General features: G+C 40.1%; 2 long non-coding RNA genes across 2 annotated transcripts; one reads left to right on the top strand and one right to left on the bottom strand.

Annotated features, from left to right (window-relative positions):
* Window positions 1-29: 29 nt before the first annotated feature.
* LOC121666976 lies at window positions 30-10353 on the bottom strand. The gene is made up of 3 exons (XR_006016863.1): window positions 9322-10353; window positions 7440-7541; window positions 30-6460 (listed from the first exon to the last, which is right to left on the bottom strand). It is a non-coding gene; the product is annotated as an uncharacterized LOC121666976 (long non-coding RNA).
* On the top strand, window positions 10251-16062 carry LOC121666975. The gene is made up of 2 exons (XR_006016862.1): window positions 10251-10685; window positions 12993-16062. It is a non-coding gene; the product is annotated as an uncharacterized LOC121666975 (long non-coding RNA).
* The last annotated feature ends 2843 nt before the right edge of the window (window positions 16063-18905 follow it).

Consider the following 18905-nt stretch of genomic DNA (forward strand, 5'->3'; position numbering starts at 1 on the left):
TACTAGAAATGATACAAAAACCTCTTAGCTAATCCAGATGTAACTGGGCATGAGCTCACTTAGGCTGAGAAGTTAAAGGTGACCAGATGCAATGCTTGCTGCTTTGCTCCTTGTTGCTGTTCCTTACAAAATTGATGCAATTTATCTTGCTAGGCCAGGAAAACACAGAGATCACTGGCCAGAACTCCCTGGTACTTGGCACTGGGCCAGCCTTGATTATGATCTGTGTCACTCTTCAATATGATGACACACAAAAAACCAAAAGCAGAATTGTTTTCTCCTTTCTGGTGATGTAAACCTGGATTGATTTAAGTGGGGTTACAATAAACTATCAGTGAAAAATCAAAAGAACCAAGGTTTGTCCATCATGTTGCCATCATTTAATCCTCTCCATACCACTGAGTGCTGTTTTTTCGAGGGATTCTGTAAATGGGTTGCCAAAATCTTTTATGTGTGTTTTAAAATATACTCACACATCTATTGTTTTGTCATTCCTTCTATACTTAAAAGGGCAACACTGAGCATTAATTAGAAGTCGTTGGTACAGCACTGTGCCATTAAAAGTCACCTATTAGAAAGCAAACTGGATGCAATGTTACATTTTGCAATTAATGCCTAATCACTCGACACTAACGAAATGAGCAAAGTGAACATCGTGGGCATACCTGGTGTGTGAGAGAGGGGAATAGTTGCTGTGCAGAAAACAACATTTCTTCTGAATTAAAATATCTCATGGAAATATAACTATTTAAAAATATACTTTTGAGTTTCACAGGTGAATATCTAACAAAATTATTCTGGTTATTAATAATTAATTTCTTACAGAAAACACATAGTTTTGGCTTTCTAATGCCACAATGTTCTGTGCTATTAATCATATTTTATTTATCTTCAAGACATTCCAAATAAACTCCTGCCATGACCCCACGATCCTGTGGTAGAGTCCAAATATCTTCTTAGGAAAGATGAACAACCTTAAAGAAATAAAATCTTCAGAAGCAACCACTTCCCTGGCAAGTTATCCTGATGGATCCGGTGAGCTCTTGGCTTGAAAACTGAGGTTTCAATCTATTCAACCACAAGATCTCTGGATCTAATGCCTCTGTCTCTTTGTTACAATAAAGAGCCTTCCAGTGCAGCACGAAACCTCCCTGGAGAGGCAATTCGGGTTGTGCTGATACAGTTCATGGACTGATTTACTCCATTTGGGGTCTGGCCAAGGTTTTACCACTGGCCTTGGTTATTAGGTGGAGAGGAACAATTCCTCTCTCTTAAGGAACACTGTGGCAGCCAAAGGTTAGATTGATTTTGGCTGCCACACAGCAACATCTTTCCACTTTATCAAATGCCTGATAAGCTTGGATTCACGCTTGGTACTCAGTCCAAACATCTATTGGATTTGTGTAGGAAGTTGGTTGGAAAGAAACAACCATAAGTGTGATAACTTAGAAAAACTTTGACACCTGCAGGGATGGATGGGCAGGGTGGGAGTGAAGTGTTGCACTTGGCAAGGACACAAGAGAAAAAAAAGGCAGAATAAAGATAAAAACTGGTAAATTCTTACATCTTGTGACTTGCAACATTGTATTCTGAATAAGCTGCTGAATTATACTCATTATATTTTAATGAGTATAATGATCCTCTCAGAAGAAGCATTGCTTGGTTTTTGTCTGTTCAGTACCCATCACAAGGAAATAAAGATGGGCAAGCAGGCAAACAGACAGGTAGATACTGAGAATATCTTTGTGGTCTCCCTTTCAGCACAGTACCACAAGAGGATTTATAGCACAGTGGCAGAGTGCAGAGCCCTAGATGTTATTTACACAGCTAAAATATAAATGTAAAGAAATCATGGTGTAAATGCAAAAAAACATGGAACTATTTCTCATCTAAGCAGAAGTATATGAATGTACTTCTCGTGACAATAATTTAATTAGGAAGCTTTATTTGTTACAGACACGGGTCATTCTTATGGTGCACAAAAGGATTCAGCAGACCAAAAATAATAAAAATAATTATTAAACTAAACCTTCCAAAACAGAAGAGGCTGACCATGAAAAAGAAAGCTTTGTCCTGCAAGTCCTAAGAATAACAATAGACAGCACCTTTAGTAAAAGCGTAGCATTGATATTTTACATCTAAACACTTTCAACCAATGTTGAGACCTCTCGTAAAAAATAAACAAAATCCTCCAAAAAAAATACATTGATTGCACATCTGTGTAGACAGACAGGTGTGTTGAAAGAGGAGATGCTGTGATAGAAGAAGAAAATCAAAAAAGGATGGAAATGGCCGATCCTTTCTTTGTGACATATTTTCTTTCTCATCCTTGCATATTTGCATTAAAGTGATTGTGAATAATGTACATTTGACCAGTGCTGTCTGCGGAACTAATGCCTATTAAAGTGATGGGAAGTAGCATATGTTGTGCCTTGGGCAGAGAAAGTCCAATCACCCCCACTGTGTGCAAGTCTCCAACTAAAATGCAGGACAGCCTGGGTTTTATCCTAAATGAACCCAGCAGGGAGAAACAGGACATAGTCTCTCATTCCACATTTAAGCTTCTAAACTAAGGCTTAAAGAGTTAGATTTGGAAAAATCCAAACATCCATCATTTAATTTACTCGTGGAGCTAATGTTATTTTATCTTTTCCTAGTGCTAGGAATACAAAAGGAAAGCAGTGAGGCAGGGGAAGTGGACACGTATGCAGGTTGTTTCAAGAACTGAGATGCATTTGTTTTATTTGTAGCAAGGGAAAGAAAAGAGGAAGGGGGGGAAAAGGACAAAAAGGAAAGAAAAGAGAGGGAAAAAAAAAGAACCCTTCTCCACTCCTGTTATGCTTTCACATTTTCTGCCAGTGCACGATTTTGTCAGTAATTGCAAAACGGTTTGGGTTTGTTTGGTTTCACTTTTATGTTCCTGCACTGTACTAGAAATGTTCTGCTATTTGAACAGTTTGTAAAGCATTTTTGAGTCGTATTACATAATCTTCCCAACGACCTCCAGCATCAAGTTCAGATCTAAAGCAGTCTTTCTTCTACCTGTGTGAACTTGATAGCTGGGGAAAAAAAAAGGCAATTACAGAGCTGTACGAGAATAACAAATTCAGCTGAACTAAGGAAATAAAAATTGCAGAATTGTCATGTTTAGATCTGTAGCAACAAATTTTGCTTCATTACCTTCAGCATTACAAAAAGGAGAGGGGCAGGGGGTATAAGAGAAAGGAGGCAAAGCTTGGTTTTTTTTTTCTACATATAGTATTCATAGGAGGACTTCTTTTCCCTTTCCCATGAAATAAATCTGTCTTAAATAGAAGTGTATCTCTTAGTGATGTGGAAAAACATTTGCTGCCAATGTAAATTAGGAACAGGGGCAGTGAAATGAATGGATTGGCATGGGATCCCAATTACAGCAGTGCAAGGTCTGTCTGTCCCACCCAATCCAGGTTAGTGCACAGAAGAGAAATGAAGACTTCTTTTTTTTCATCATAAAAGCAAACTGAATAGTTAATTTATTTTGTAAACTTGACAGCAGATTATTAGCATGTCTTAAACATTAATTATCACTGGGTGAGAATTTGGGAGTTGATACTTTCCATTGTCTCTTTATAGGGTCTAAACTAAGAGTTCTGACACCAGCTAGAGTCAAACTGTCTCAGAGCTACCACTGAAATTCAGATGCAGATTTGTAGTCTGAAATTCAATTACATCCCAGCTTCAAAATCCAAAGTGAGCTGCTTATTTGCACTTCTGCTCAGCTAGTGACTGTAGATAGAAAATATCTCCATTTTTTCCCTGTTTATTGCTAATGCTATTTAACATTAAAAGGTAATGGGTAAATACAAAAAGAAAAAAGAGAGAGAATGTATTGCTGAGATAATTACAAGAAGAGGCTATTCCCATTAACAGGGCTTAAATTATATTATTAGACTTCTATTATTTTCCTCACTGTTGCCTAGGAAATGTACACTGGCTTTGGAAGAATTATTTTACATTTTATTTCGTCCTTTTTCTTATCTTATCTGAATAATTCCTTAATACCAGCAATAACAATTTTTTTTTTCCAAAAAAATTGAATACTCAGAGACTCACTTGTATTCCACCACAGTGAGCATCCTTCACCCACACTCTGGGGCTCAACACTGCTTTGAGCCACTCCAAGCACATTTGCCCACAAAAATTGGCTGTGTCACCCAAGGCTCCTCTGCCCCTTCCCTTGCTGTTATAGTCTGGGGCTATGGAATTCCACCTTGAGCTGGATCCCCAAGATATGGAACCTCACTCTGAGCTGGATCCCCAAACTGACCTTGCTAAAGAAGATGAAGAGAGGGAAAAAATGAAAGTTCAGACAAATCATTCAGATGATTTGCCCAGTGAAAAACAAAAACAGTCACAACAAAAGAACACAAACCCAACTAACCAACCAAGAAAACAGCATGAAAGAGAGGAGGGAGATGTGTGGCTTCAGGTAGAGGGTCTTCATACTGTGATATAGAGAGCAGTTTAATCAGTTAAGAGCAACTGTGACATCACAGCTCTGACAAAAAAATATCCTATTCGAACATCTGCCAGACGGAACAGGCCAATAAAAGTGTTTTACAGGAGCTGAAGCACATGCAGACCTGACCTTGGCTCTGCCTGGCTCTGTCTAGTCCTGGTTACGCTCACTGGACCTGATCCTGACTCCAACTCGTGTGCTTACGTCCCCATCCCCAGAGAGGTGCCTGATGCTCTGGGCTGCAGGCTGACCCCATCCTTCTCCAGAGGTGGGATTCAGTTCAAGATAAAGAGACTCAGCTTTGAGATCTACATGCAGTGTCTAAGCAGGCAAGAGTTGTTTCTGCTCCCATCATCAGTGGAGATATAAACAGTACAGTCAGTAAAGTCATGCCAGGCTCATTTTCCCAACAAATACAGTTTAGCCAGAGTATGATTTAAACTCTCCCGGCCTCCAAAATGAGATGGGCAGATTCAAACTCTGTTTGGAACACTTCTTGGTCTGTGCTAATTCAGCCAGAACCATTTCCACCCCTGGGTTCTGGCAGTGTTACATTTCCTAGAATAGACGCTCCTTAGATGTCTGCCTTAAAAGAAGGTGAATTGTTCTCCAAGCTCCACTGACTGCGTCAACTAAGAGTTGGATTCAAGCACTCAGCCATAGGTGTCTAGTGCCACTTGTGATAATGTAGGCTATTTAATCAAAAGAGCCCAGGTCTCTTATATGCCCTGTGTCACCTTATAGGGTCACGGACTGGTTGGGCTTGGGAGGGACCTTAAAGACCATCTAGTTCCAGTCCCCCTGCCATGGACAGGGAGACCTTCCACTAGAGCAGGTTCAGTATCTAATAACCTGACTAGGATGTAGCCAGCAAATCAGCAGCATCGTGGACTTAGATGACTCAGTAAAACTTGTTTTGGAATTTAGTTATCTAGACTAAATTTATATATATTATTCAGAAAGGGAATCCCACACTAGAATTCCTGAGTTCACCACTCCCTCCACCACCTATAGAAGATGGAAATGAAGGGGCACCAGGTCCTGATGCAGCTGGTGAGAGCAAACTTGCAGTGGAGACTTTGCTGCACTGAGAAATTCAACCCAGTAAAAATTTTTCTTCTTTTACTGCATTGTGAATAGGGCTTGATCCTTCACACCTACTAACAATCTAAATCAACCCATCATTATTTTCAGTTGACATGCTGTCATAGTCAGGTTAGAGACCCACAAGTGGCCATTTGAATATGTCCATCTCTTTCTCTTGCTTATTCCCACAAAAAACAATATCTAAATATGTTCCTATTCATCTTGTACACCTGAAACTAGTAAAGAACAAGGATCAAAGTCCAGAACCAAAGGTGGATGAAATCTAAATAATTCTAGGCATCAACTTTTACCCCACTTAGAGGGCAGCCATCCTTCCCCTGCAGCAGTAGCTGCTCCTGTTGGATACTGTGGCTACAAACCCATTTAATGTTAAAGTATTTTAAATACAAACTTGATTCAGATATTCAAAACTTAGCACTGAAGACTCTTCTCACTGCAAAAGCCCAGAGGGAAAAGATTTTAAGGGTCCTGAGTGGTGGGAACAAAAGGTCAGCTGTCTCTCACAAAGTTACATCAGTTCCTAGGGGCCTGTGCCATGACTATGCTTGAGTTTAGCCTTGATGCTTCATTCCCTAGTTTATTTTGACTGTTTCTTCCCAGTCTTTTCTTTTGTATGCTTACCCATTATTAGTTCACTTCTCACAATTATGGCTTTACTTTGGGTGGTGTGTTTTAACGGCTCCTCTGATACTGGAGTTCAAGCACAAAATAGTCGATGGGCACCCTCTGTGGTGTATGTCCTCCTTAAATATTTTTTCCAAGTTCTGGTACGTATTCACTGCTGCTTGCATTATGTCTCCAACATGGCTGTGTCTTTTCCTCATTCTGCAGACTTTGTAGTTCACATTTAAGAAACTGTGACAGGAAGAAAAAAAAGGAGGATGGGTGTGAATTACAACCTGAAGCAAAAGGATGGTTAAGATAATAAAAAATCCTTACAATTATCCAGTCTGACTTTACAACTACATCTGAAAGTTATGTAATGTGATCGTTTACAATAACCTTCCCCAGACCTATTAAGCAGTGCAATGATGAAAATAAAATGATTAAACCAAGATGAAGGGTTGTGAACCAAAGCTGGCTCAAAATTTCAACTCATAGGTCACCCTAAGGTAATTCGGCTTTTTAAACACCAAATTGACAGATTTTAGGTGCTTCAAGCTCATTCACAATTGCAAAAACTGCTTACAAAGACACCCCAAAATTGGAGACAACCTCAGAACTATGTTCAGTGCATGAACTCCTGTCCTTTTTGAAGTCAAAGAGATTTTCAGCATTAACTTCAATTGCACCACAATTTCTTTCCTGGTGCTTTTTGTACAAGCATTGATATGGCTTTAAAGAAAGGCAACTATTCTGTGACAAACTGAGCTCATAGTGAAGTAGTTCTTTTACCCCATGGGAATATTGTACCTCACTGCTAAAAAGCTTTATAATAAAATGTAGGAGATGGTATAAATAGACTCAGTGATGCCACTAGGTCAGTAAAAAATAACTAACTCCTTCAAAGATGGCTGGACAGTACCACATCTCTGTGCATCTTGCTTGGTCCTATTTATTGCTAATTTCAAAATGCATCTATTTGTCCTGTGAGTGGATGTGTTTGGCAAAGAAATTACAAGCAGCTACCACGGAGCACAGATGTTCATTGTCATCATTGATGGCAACAAATATCATCAGTCCAGGGCAAGATCACTCCTCTAAGGGGAAAGTATATATAGCTATCATTCAAAAACCTCAGCCTCAGATCCTTGATAGTTCAGTAACTCACAGTTTTGCCAGTGGGGTTGATAGAAGTTTCTTTGTTGTGATGGATGCATTTGCCATTACTCACCATACCGGTTCTCCCCTCCCCTCCAGCTGTTTTACTGTGGTACAATATCCAAAACCCATGAATCTTGCAGTATCCTAGCAGCCCGCTCCATAACATTCCAGCCTGACAAAATTAGAGACAATAATTCAAATAAGCTAAAACATCAAATGGGAAAGAGTCAAAGGAGACTTTTCACTAAAAGCATTGACTATTGGGGAACTGGGAGATAAATAGTGATCCAATAACCATCCTTGTCAGATCAGAAAGTGTCAATGTATTGACTGCCTCATTATCACGGAATTAATTACAGCTGTATCTCGCTAGATATTTAACTTATAGCTTGATATTAGGACTTTTTTTTCTTGATAAAATGATGAGGTTTTGCTTCAAGACTCTGAAGTTTGGGGGTGTTCCAGGTTTGGATTTTTTGGTTTTTTTTTTTTTGTCGTTTGGTTTGGTTTGGTTTTTTTTGTTTGGTTTTTTTTCTTTTCAACATGAATTGTATGTTTTGCAAAAGGAGGGTGACCTGGAAAATTAATCTCTGCTTATCCATGCAAACAGACACAATATCTCTGCAAATTTCCAGTCTGCCAGCTCCTTCTGAGATACTTCTGTGAAAGTATAGCTAGAAGAAAAAGGGCTTTCCATCTATTTCACTGTGATCAGTATGACTCTATATTCCACAGTGTGATGGAGTCCAATGACTGTGTCTGTGATGTGCCTGTTGGTAAGCAAGGGACTGCCTTGGGAAAGCCAATTTAGTCCATGTGATTGAGCAGGTGGTCACAACTCTATAAAAAAAAAGAGTTTCAATGATCTCAAAATCAAGTCCCAACTTCCTGTTTAAATGTATATTCAGTAATTACAAGATCAGCTACCTTTCCAGTTTGGGGATCTACCTGAGATCATTATCTCTGGATGGTTCCCACCTAAAGCCAACAACAGTAGGAAAACTATTCAAGGTCCAAAATGGGCTCCCAGGGCAATGGTGGAGTCACCGTCCCTGGACGGACTTAAAAGATGTGTAGATGTGGCACTTGGGGACATGTGGTGAATTTGGCAGTGCTGGGGAGAGGTTGGACTCGATGATCTTAGAAGTCTTTCCCAGCCTAAACAATTCTATGTTTCTATGAGCTAACAGTGCACTGCATTAAATGTAACATTTCAGAACAGAAGCCCCATGTGAAATAAGGGCTAGTGAGTTGTTACTTCTTCAGTTTTAGCAATTTTTTTTTTTTTTTAATTTGGCTAACATTGTTATATTTGATAAAAATTACCTGATGTATCATCACATTATTCATTTATTTCCAAGTGCCCACTTATACAGATATGGAAATACTGGTATTGGAAGACAAGGCATCTTTTCTACATTCTTTCAGGAAAATAACCATAGGAGCAAACCAGCTTGAGTGTCTAGATAGACAGGGTAGCTTGGTTTTCAGTAAGCTCTTTTTCTGTGATATTATCAAAACATCACTTAGGTACCTTATTTATGAACTTATTTTAAAATTATTTGTTTTCTACTTTGATCTTTGAAGGTGTCATAATGAATCTGGAGTAAATAGGGTGAAATCTAATATTGGATCATATCTGCAAGTACATCAGAGCAATCATTAAAAAAGTCAATGCTGTTAGACTTTGCAGGCTAATTTATCTTTGTTTTAATGATGTAAAAAAACATGTGGAGAAAAAAACAAAAATACATTATTTTCCAATGTGGGAAGGTGCAGGACTTTCACGGGTACTTATGATTTTGACTGTTTTTACACAAGAGATGCAATTAACACGTGATTAGTTCCGTTTTTATTGTTCGGGGGCTTTTTAAGGTAAAGCTATTTTCAGTGTTTGATTTCAGGTCCAGAGTGAAAGATAAAAAGATCAAGGGAACACATATTTTACTTACCAGGTTCAGCTGTGGAGATCATGTTGCTGAGGCAGAACCAAAGATGGTCACAACTGGCAAACTGGCTCCAATCACTCCTTAACTACACATTCCCTCATCTGGGTTTCATTCACAACTTCTTCCACCTCAAGCATATTTACAGCTTTTGGAGGCTGAATCCTGTTAAATTGCACCACTAGTAGCTCCTCCACATGCAGAAACCATACTTGATCTTAGCTCTGTGCTTCAAGAGTGCGGAAACCACAAAGTCCACATTGAAAAACATCCCTTTTCTCCCAGTTTAAATGCCGGACAATCCTCTTCACTGGCAGAGGAAGAGAGGGATTATTATCCTTTGAACCAAGTAGCCTAAGAAACCAAGGCCATGCAGTCTGAGAGCAGAGAGACACTTGTTGGCTGTGCTGAATTTTTATCTACAACTTGCATTAGGCATTGTCTGCTTAGGAACAATAGTAAGGGAGACACTTCTGAATCCAGATCTTTACAACAATACCTCCCATCAGTTTCATCCATCTCTTAATATCTGTGGGTGCTTTCTTTTTCATAATAAAGTACAACTTGTAAAATAATAATAATTACCTCATAAGACAGATATGAAGCTTAATTAAATAAAGGTCGATTATCAGAAACTTGGAGCATGTGCAGAGCCTGTTTGCTATAGCTTTTCTGTTGCTAAGCTTTTCTGCAGATCAAGCCTGGGCTGTACAAGAAGTGATATGAATCATCTGTATCAAAAGAAATATGACTCATTCAAGGCAGAGCCATCCAAGACCACAAATGAGACATTATTTTGATAATGAGAGATTTATAGAGGAGACACAGGCAGAAGGATCTCCTGGTTCTTTTAACCCAGCCCCTATTCTAGGCCCCTACACAATCTCCTTAAAAATGTAATAATCTTCACTTGAACATCTTGACGGAGAAGGACTAGCCAGCAATTCACAGAAGATAGAAAGCAGATGAGCCTCCGTCATTTTTACACCTAAACTCAAACCAGACTTCATCAAGTTCCTCTGTTCTTTTACTGCTGGTTGCAAGCTGAGACTGGAAGTGGAAATGCCAAAGCATCCCAAAGACAGGCAGCATTTGTGATGGGATGAGAAGCAGATGTTGAAGAAATCTCTGAAGAGATGATCTTCTCACAGAAATATTGATGTTTTTTGTGCAATTGAAGCCCAAGTCTTCAACAAACAGGTGTATGCAGCCTCTACTCCAGAAGAGCTCTGTTTAAAACGTCTTTTGTGGCACATCTAACAGCTCCATAGTCATTGGAAATATCCCGGAGCATCTCAAAGGGATCAGGACCAACACGAGTCACTGACTCAAGTCATCAGTGTACCTTGATTTTAACTGCCCAACTGAAGGTAAGTTAAACCCTGTCTGGTGAAGGTGCCCTGCCCACATCAGGGGCTTGAAACAAGATGATCTTTAAGGTCCCTTCCAACTCAAAGCCCCATCCAACGTGGCCTTGAACACTTTCAAGGATGGGAATGTGTCTGGAGTTAGGAACAGACTGAAATCCATCCCTCTCCTGTATTATTGCCTTATTTTGTGGTATGGAATTGGATGTTGGGCTGGAATTCTTAATACACTTTAATTCCCATGGAATTTAATTCACTTATTGGCCTCATCCAGTTGTGAAGTTAACGACACTGAAGATTGTTCAACTTCTGTAGAGAGAAGACTTAACTATTGTGAATTAAACATGATCGACTAGAGAAATCCATTGTATTTTCTCATTTTAAAAAATGAAAGCCATAGGTGTGATTCATTTTACCTGAGTGTGTTTAAAGTCTTGATGACTTTAGTTATGCTAACACACTTAAAGGTATAGTGATCACCTGAAATTAAAACTGTAAGCTTCCCAACTAAGAAAAATAGACTCTCATCAAGTCTTTCATCTCAGCTATGTTAAATTCATATTTTAGGTCTATTGATCTCAGAATTACCTATCTTCCCCACTGCATACAAGGGGAACCCACAACAACCTCCTTAAATTTAGACTTTTAAAATCTAAACACCTGAATTCCATCTGAAAAAGGCACTGAGGCATAATTTAACACCTTAACTCTAACCAGAAACCTGGCTGCAAGCATCTTCTGACAGAATATTTACAATAAGATATTTGTTCATGGAAAACTACTTTTTTAAAGAAAAAAAGTAAATTTAAGAATGAATGAGTTATATTGAAAGTTTTATGGGTCTACAAGGAGCTAACAGAACATAACATTTTGACTCAAGAGGTTTTTTTAAGGGTGATCAAACCAAATGGGTATTAAGTGAGGATACTGTAAACACATTCATAAAATATTATTTCTTTTTACATGCACATTATCTTTATGATTGCCATAAACCTGAGTATTAGTATTTTTGCCTTGTATTCTTGCAAAATCTCAGAGCACTTTAAAGTGATTAATTAATTAATTATAGCTCAAACTCGTTCTCATGGATAAAAAACTGCCTGATGAGTTCCCTGAAGTACGGAGTCCCTTATGGTTACTGAACAAGTCGGGGAAAAAAAAGGAAATCTTTTTGCCTGCAGCTTTGCCACCAGGAAGAAAGACACTTTGAAATTGCACCACAGGGCTCAGGCTGCAGTTTTTCAACCCAGCCCTTTTGACCAGTTATCTATGGATATCTGAAACTGCTGGTGGAAGGGTTCATGAAATGAAGAGCAGCTTGACGCTCCACCAAACACATTGTTTTAAAATAAATAGATACTTCACTCCCATTCATTAAAGCTAAAAGGGATTTGGAAACAAATTTGATTTCCTAAACAATTGGGGATTTCTCAATAGATTTGAGGTGTTTATTTCTCTGAAGGACACATGAATCCCATCTCACTAACACCTGTTAAAGGTGGCACTAAAGTCAGTGTTAAGCTCTTGGACCAAACCTGTCTTCCAGCTTCTGTGTATGGATTCAATACAAAAGAATTAGGAACCTCCAGACAGTGATTCACTTTGTCTAAAGCAGGTTGCTTGTTGATTAGCCAGGACTAGGAGTCTAATCTATATACAACCAGCATGAAGCGAGCTTAATTCCTTCAAAAACAATCAGCTACTGCTATAATGGAAGTCTTACACAAGTTAAATCAAGCTCTTTTAGTACCAAGCCAACCAGACCACTTGTTTCAAGCCCAAATAAACATCTCCAGTAACAACCAAAACCAAATGTGAGAATTACCAACATAAATGTTCATTTGGATGAAAAAATAAATCCCTGTATTCTAAGGCTATTTGGCTTAAATCAAACAACCAGCTAACCTTTGAACCAGCACTGGGAAGTTTCCATTCCAATGAGAGCTTTAGGAATCCATGCCAACAACCAACACTCCATCCCCAGTTGGCAGGAGGTTGGCAGGGATACAAAAAAACATGTTAACAATGCTGCTTTTTTCTATATATACAGTAAACCTTATGTGTATCAACACACTTGTTTAAACAGCTTTTTGAATCTGACTCACAATCTTCATGAATGCATAAAAAGTTCCAGATGTTAAAATGTCCCAGGACGTGCATTTTAACCAACTTTGTTCTGCATTTGTAGCCTGACATACAAAGAGGGCATATTGATCAGAATTACTGGCATACTTACTGCTTCAGTTTTCCTGCTTCCTACTGAGTGGTATTTGCCATGGAATGACTTGTCTTTGTGCTATTTATTCCTAGCACGCTGCCCTTGGGATCCTGGATGCTTTGGAAATTCCCTTCTCAGCAGCAGCTGGAGACTTGAAAAAGGAAGAAAGAAAAAAGAAGGGGGAAAAGCAGTCTGAGACCTCACAGGTGCAATGAGGGTGAGGTTGAGGGGAGGAAGAGAAGAGAGTGAGGAGAAAATGTGTTTTCCCTTCTCTGTCTTTACAGGAACTGACCAGATAATGCCCAGGTCTCTGCTCAGCTCACCATTGGCATGTCCATGGCAGAGCCTTTGCACCAGTGCAAAGTCACTGCTTGCTTTAACTCTTGCCCGTTATTAAATTTAAGACTTGGAATCCCCTGTAGCCATTTGCTTTCATTAACAGTGAGCATGTGCACACAGCCAGAAAATCTAAGGCCTGGGAGAAACACACTGCAGAATGTTACAGCTTCAGCAAAAGCCTGATAGAAGTGAGGTATCCTGGATGATTTGCATGAGAATTATCATAAAGGCTAAGTGGAGCTTAAAATCAGAATCTGTGACTCTTTCGGACCTTGCTTGCTTTGATGCCATACCAGTGCCACATTTCTGATTTTGGTTTAGCTACTTCTGAATATGAATAAGTAAAATGTAGATGGATCTTTTTGAAGTGTCCTAATTATTCTCTTATTAAAAAGGATGAAGCACTGAGCTCAAGGTCTGTAAAGGGTTGATGGATCCTGTGCTCCTCTATACTTGGAGTTGCATCTTAGAACGTTATCCAGTTCATTTATTGCAAACACCCAAAACAGGCACCACAGAAAGCAGCAGGTACTCACTCCATGGAGTAACCCAAATGATGACATTTAGGCTCCCTGATGAGTCAGCTGGCACCATCAGTACAGACAAAGAGCTCTCCAGGGACTATGTGCATGTTTTACTCTGTGACTTTACAGTGAACAGTGCATACATGATGACAGGAGCAGGAGTCTTCCATCCCAGCGCACAAGCCAGCTGCAAAGCAATTTTCCCTCTTTTTCCCCTGGTCCCATAAAATTTGCATTCCTCCCTGCAGAACAGCCTGTGCCTGGTGTTAGGAATGAAGAATAAGTCCCTATTTCCTTCATTTTTCTCCTTTGCCCCAAATCTCCTGCTATAGACCGGATTTTGATGTGGAAGACGCCTTCTGGGCAAGGCAAACCGTGTGTTCTTCAGGACCATGATATTTTAGCTGAACTCATTCTGGCAGAGTTAGGAACAGCCTGTGCAAGCCTGGCTTGGGCACCTGACACCATGGATCAGGCACAACAACAGCTGACTCAGCAGGGGCACACACAGCCCCAGGTACCATTTAGGGATAAAGGAGAGGTGGGCAGGTGGGAGAAGTTTCACAAACTTGGTTACAGCTGTGAGTGAAGGGTCAGAGGTGGGGCAAAATAACCCACTTTTGATCTCTTGAGCTTCTGGGGTTTCTGGTTAAAATTAAATATAAATGTGAGCTGGCACCTTCTCTCTGCTCCACCAGCCCTTAGCAGGATGTTTAATACTTGGGGAGCCACAGGCACTTGTATGTTGAAAACAACGCTGAAGTACCTTTACCTGTAACTGAATCCCACCTCCCTTTATCTCTGAATGATACTTTATGCATTTGCATGCTTGGCTTCATCTGGCGCTGGCAGTGCCAAAATACAAGCAAAGGATTTAGGTGTTTTCCAAGTGGTGGGAATGAGGCCTCATGGTCCACGATTTTGCCTGATGGCAGCAGCTAAAGGACACTGTAGCTATATAATTAATGCTTAAAGACTTCAGGCGTACCAAAGCTTAAACAGGTCAAAGTCTTTGGCTTCTTAATATTTAGATCAGCAATCTAAAGTAATGTGTCTCAAACACTGCAGAAATTTTTTCGGATTGGAGGTGTTCCCCACAGGAAGAGTGAATTCACCTCACCTAACTTTAACCATCAGAAAGTCAGACATTCATCTACACTGTTTAATCAGTTTCTCTTACAGCCAGTGGAGAAAGACACAAACCTCTAGAAATGGCCTCACCCATCCCAGTAAAAGTGAGGTGAGCTGCTCTCTGGAGGATCCTGTCTCTTCCATTGACTATTGAGAGATGATCAGCACCTTGGACAACCAGCTTGGATTAGGAACCTGCCACCTAGACATGTGATATGCCATGAGACTCATCTTTCCCCCCAGATATTCAGGATCTCTTTAAAAATGTCATGAGCATTGTTGCAGTAACAAATACTGCTTTTTCATATTTTTGCTTCCCAGAAGTGAGTTTTAATTTCAAGTGTACCTCTTTTGCTCTAACAACGATTCATTGTCATTTTCCTCTTCCCCTGCTTGAACACCTGTATGTGTGCATATACATACTACATACATGAACTAACTCTATCTGCATGTGTAATGCAACGTGTGTGTATTTTATAGCATTTGATTTCCTATGAACAGGGAAATCTGACAAAGTCTCCAAATTTCTGCACTGAATTCCAGGCTTGGAATACTTTTTGTATTAACTATTTGTAGAATCATGAAATGGTTTTAGTTGGAAGGGACATTAAAGCTCATCCGGTTCCAAATCCCCTGCCATGGGCAGCAACACCTTCCACTTGTAGAGCTTGCTCACACCAGGGGAATCTGCTACAAAGTAAAAGCCCTACCAAATTATTATTAATTTTGTGTTCTAGAGGGTTATTTTTAAACCACCGTCTCCCAGGTGCTGTAGTTGGCTTGTTCTGGGATACTTAAGTCATGTAAAACCTTGAACCTGTCACGTCTCTTCTTCCAAACTGAAGTCAGCTAAAGCTTTTAAAGTTCACACTTAAAATTAACTTCTTGTCTACTGAGTCTTATAGATGTTCTAATCTTTAGCTTGTGCTTCTGACCTATGGGCAGTGGCTGTCAGATGCAGAGTTAAAATAATCATCTTTTTTGATCATTTGAAACCAGAAAGAAATACAAACAAAACCAAAAAACAACAACAACAAAACCCACACAAAGACAAAAATAAAACAAAACAAAAGGAAACAAAGACAAAAAAAGAAGGCAATATATACACAGCCTGTTTATATCCTAATAATATCAGATGGACTTTTTTTTTTGCAGGAAAATAAATTACCAGATAAATAGCTTGCTTGGATACTAAACAGATTAGCCCTTCATGCCATTTAAAGGGAGAAAACTACTTTGTAACAGGAAAATTATTTTTATATCTGCTATCTCACCTGGTGCACTTCCCTTCCATTCTACTGATAATCCCAACATACTTTTTATTAAGAGCAATTCCAGACCCCATTATTGTTCCAAGTTCTGACATTCACATAGGAAATGAAAAACTGCCCCAACCTTCCTTCCTGCTCATAAAGTCCTGGAAGAGGTGGATAAGACCACAGAATCTTTTGACTTAGGGTAGATTTTTTTTCTGCATTTGCATAAATCCCCCAGGCAGGCAGGAAGAGACAATATTTCAAACCCAATCCCAAATATTTCATTTGGAGCAGTTATCTCATAATTACAGAGCTGCAGCCAATTAGCAAAAATAGAAACTTGTGGAATAATTCTGTGCTGTTAGAGATGGAGGAAGGGATGGGGCTGATGGGCTTCAGCACGTATTATATGCAGATCTACAGTCCTGGACTAAACCAGGCAGTCCCACAGAGTAACCAACGGTTCCTTTGCCTGGAGGGTACCCACACCCTGGATGCATTGATCCAAACACCTTTTCCTTGTGAAGAAGTTTTCTGTTGTGGAACAACCATTGCTGCCATGGTGATTTAATAAAACAATGAAATATTATGGGCAGTCTGAGGAACAAGGTTTATTTGCCCACCAAAAATGCACTGAGAATTTGGAGAGAATATAATTATCTTTGGCAAGGGATTAGTGTCCGCATGCAGAACTTTCCTGGAAGCCTGATAACTGCAGGGGAAAAAAGCCTTTTCTTTAACATCACCTGACCCACAGAATCTGCAATAGCAAGAATCCCCAGTGTTTCGTGGGCCCAGAATACACTGAGGTGAAAATGGACCTCTGGGTATCTGCAACTCCCACTGGGAAACTTCCTTCGAAAACCCCTCAGACTCCTCATTCCCTCACCAGCAGATTGGACTTGGTGATTCAAGGTTATTCCTGCCTCGTGTCTTATTCTCAAAGGTCTCCAACTCACTAATTTGCTGGTCTGCCACTTGCCACTTCTGTTTGTAGGACACAGAGTGCTCGAGTGTTTTACAGGTGAACACTGGAGGCCATGGTGTGGAGGGGATGGGGCAGAGCTTTTCCATCTTCATGATATATTTGCCTTTTATTAACTAGATATGTCCTGTGGTAGCTCTCTAAATAAGCAAACCTTAGGAGCTGGACTTGATAAGCCTTGTGAGTTCCTTCCAACTCAGGATATTTTTTGCAAGTAAAAATTTGAGTATCTTTTTCCTTGCCTTATGATCAGACCCTGTCCCTGAGTGCAACAATCACAGGGTTCCCTGTGATCACCAGCCTTTTGGCCAAACAAAAGTGTAAGGGATTATCTCATACAGTCTAAAAGGTCCCTTCACCACTTCCCAGGCTCAGGAATAAGGAACAGAGTCTCAAAGCATGGCTGTGTCTACAGCAGGTTACAAGCAGAGCTGCCACAAGCACAGGATGTTTCCCATTCTCTGTGCCACACAAACAGCTCCAGTGCAAACTTCTTGTAGACCACTTATAAGGTCTCTGGGGAGAAGTTATAGCACGTTTCAGTGCCTGGAGGGGCTCCAAGAGAGCTGGAGAGGGACTTTGAACAAGGGTATGGAATGACAGGGAAAGGGGGAATGGCCTCCCATTGCCAGAGGGCAGAGTTAGTTTAAATATCAGGGAGAAATTCTTTGCTGTGTGGGTGGGGAGGCCCTGGCACAGGTTGCCCAGAGAAGCTGTGGATGCCCCATCCCTGGAAGTGTTCAAGGCCAGGCTGGACAGGGCTTGGAGCAACCTGGGATAGTGGAAGGTGTCCCTGCCCATGGCAGAGGATTGGAATTGGATGATTTTAAGGTCTTTTCCAACCCAAACCATCCTGTGATGCCATGACTGTGTATTCCTAAGTTACATGCATGCAAGTATGTGGATCCCAGCTTTGCATGGAGATTCAGTGTCAAAGGACAAGCAGATTTTCCCTTCTGTGTCAGCTCGAGGCCAGCTGGAAGGACCGATCCAAATTACCAATTCTTTCTATATGAGATCCTTGATGTAGAAGAAGTGCCATGTCACCACTGCTGGCAGTCAATCACTTATGTCCCAGTCCCCTTGAAATAAGCTGGATCTCTGGATGTAGTTGGATAAGAGGTAGGGAAAGTCTGCAGTTTCTTGGATGCTGTACAGTGTAGGACTAAGTAGGTTTATTCCTGAAATGGGTGAATATGTTGAAGATCATGTCCAGAACAAATATGTCAAAGCAGAGAGGATAAAATGCTCCTGCCAATCAGCTTTCACTGACTATAGGAAGTCCACTTGTGGGTGTTTCCAGCCCTGCCTACACTGATGGTGTTTCCGCCTACTCAAAAATTGGCCCTGTGTGGTTATCATCACAATTTGACTTGGTTACTGCCAAAATTTCCTTTTCTTCCCATATATGTACTACCAGGAAAGTTATTTACGCAGGGTTAATAAAATCACATCCTTGAAGGAGATCTTGTGTCACACTGGTTGTAACCTATCTCAAATGGCAGGAGTAGGTGCTTTGCTATGAAAATTTAAGGAATATTCTCTGTTGCATCAAAAGGGCAAAAATGTGAATCAATTACTTTACAGTGGACAGCACCAAACAAATTAAGGCCAGGCCTTCTTTCTACTGAATCAATTACAATTTTGCTCCTGATTGAAATGAAAGCTGAATCAGACTTCATAACTACTTTCCTGAGTGCTTTAATAGCCAACCCTGTGTCTTTATAATGCCTGTATTTATATGGCTTATTCATTTAACAACATCCTTTC

The sequence above is a fragment of the Corvus kubaryi genome, unplaced genomic scaffold, assembly GCF_017639235.1.
Source record: "Corvus kubaryi isolate FWS band 111438036 unplaced genomic scaffold, C.kubaryi_AGA036_p1.0 37354, whole genome shotgun sequence".
Lineage (NCBI taxonomy): Eukaryota > Metazoa > Chordata > Aves > Passeriformes > Corvidae > Corvus > Corvus kubaryi.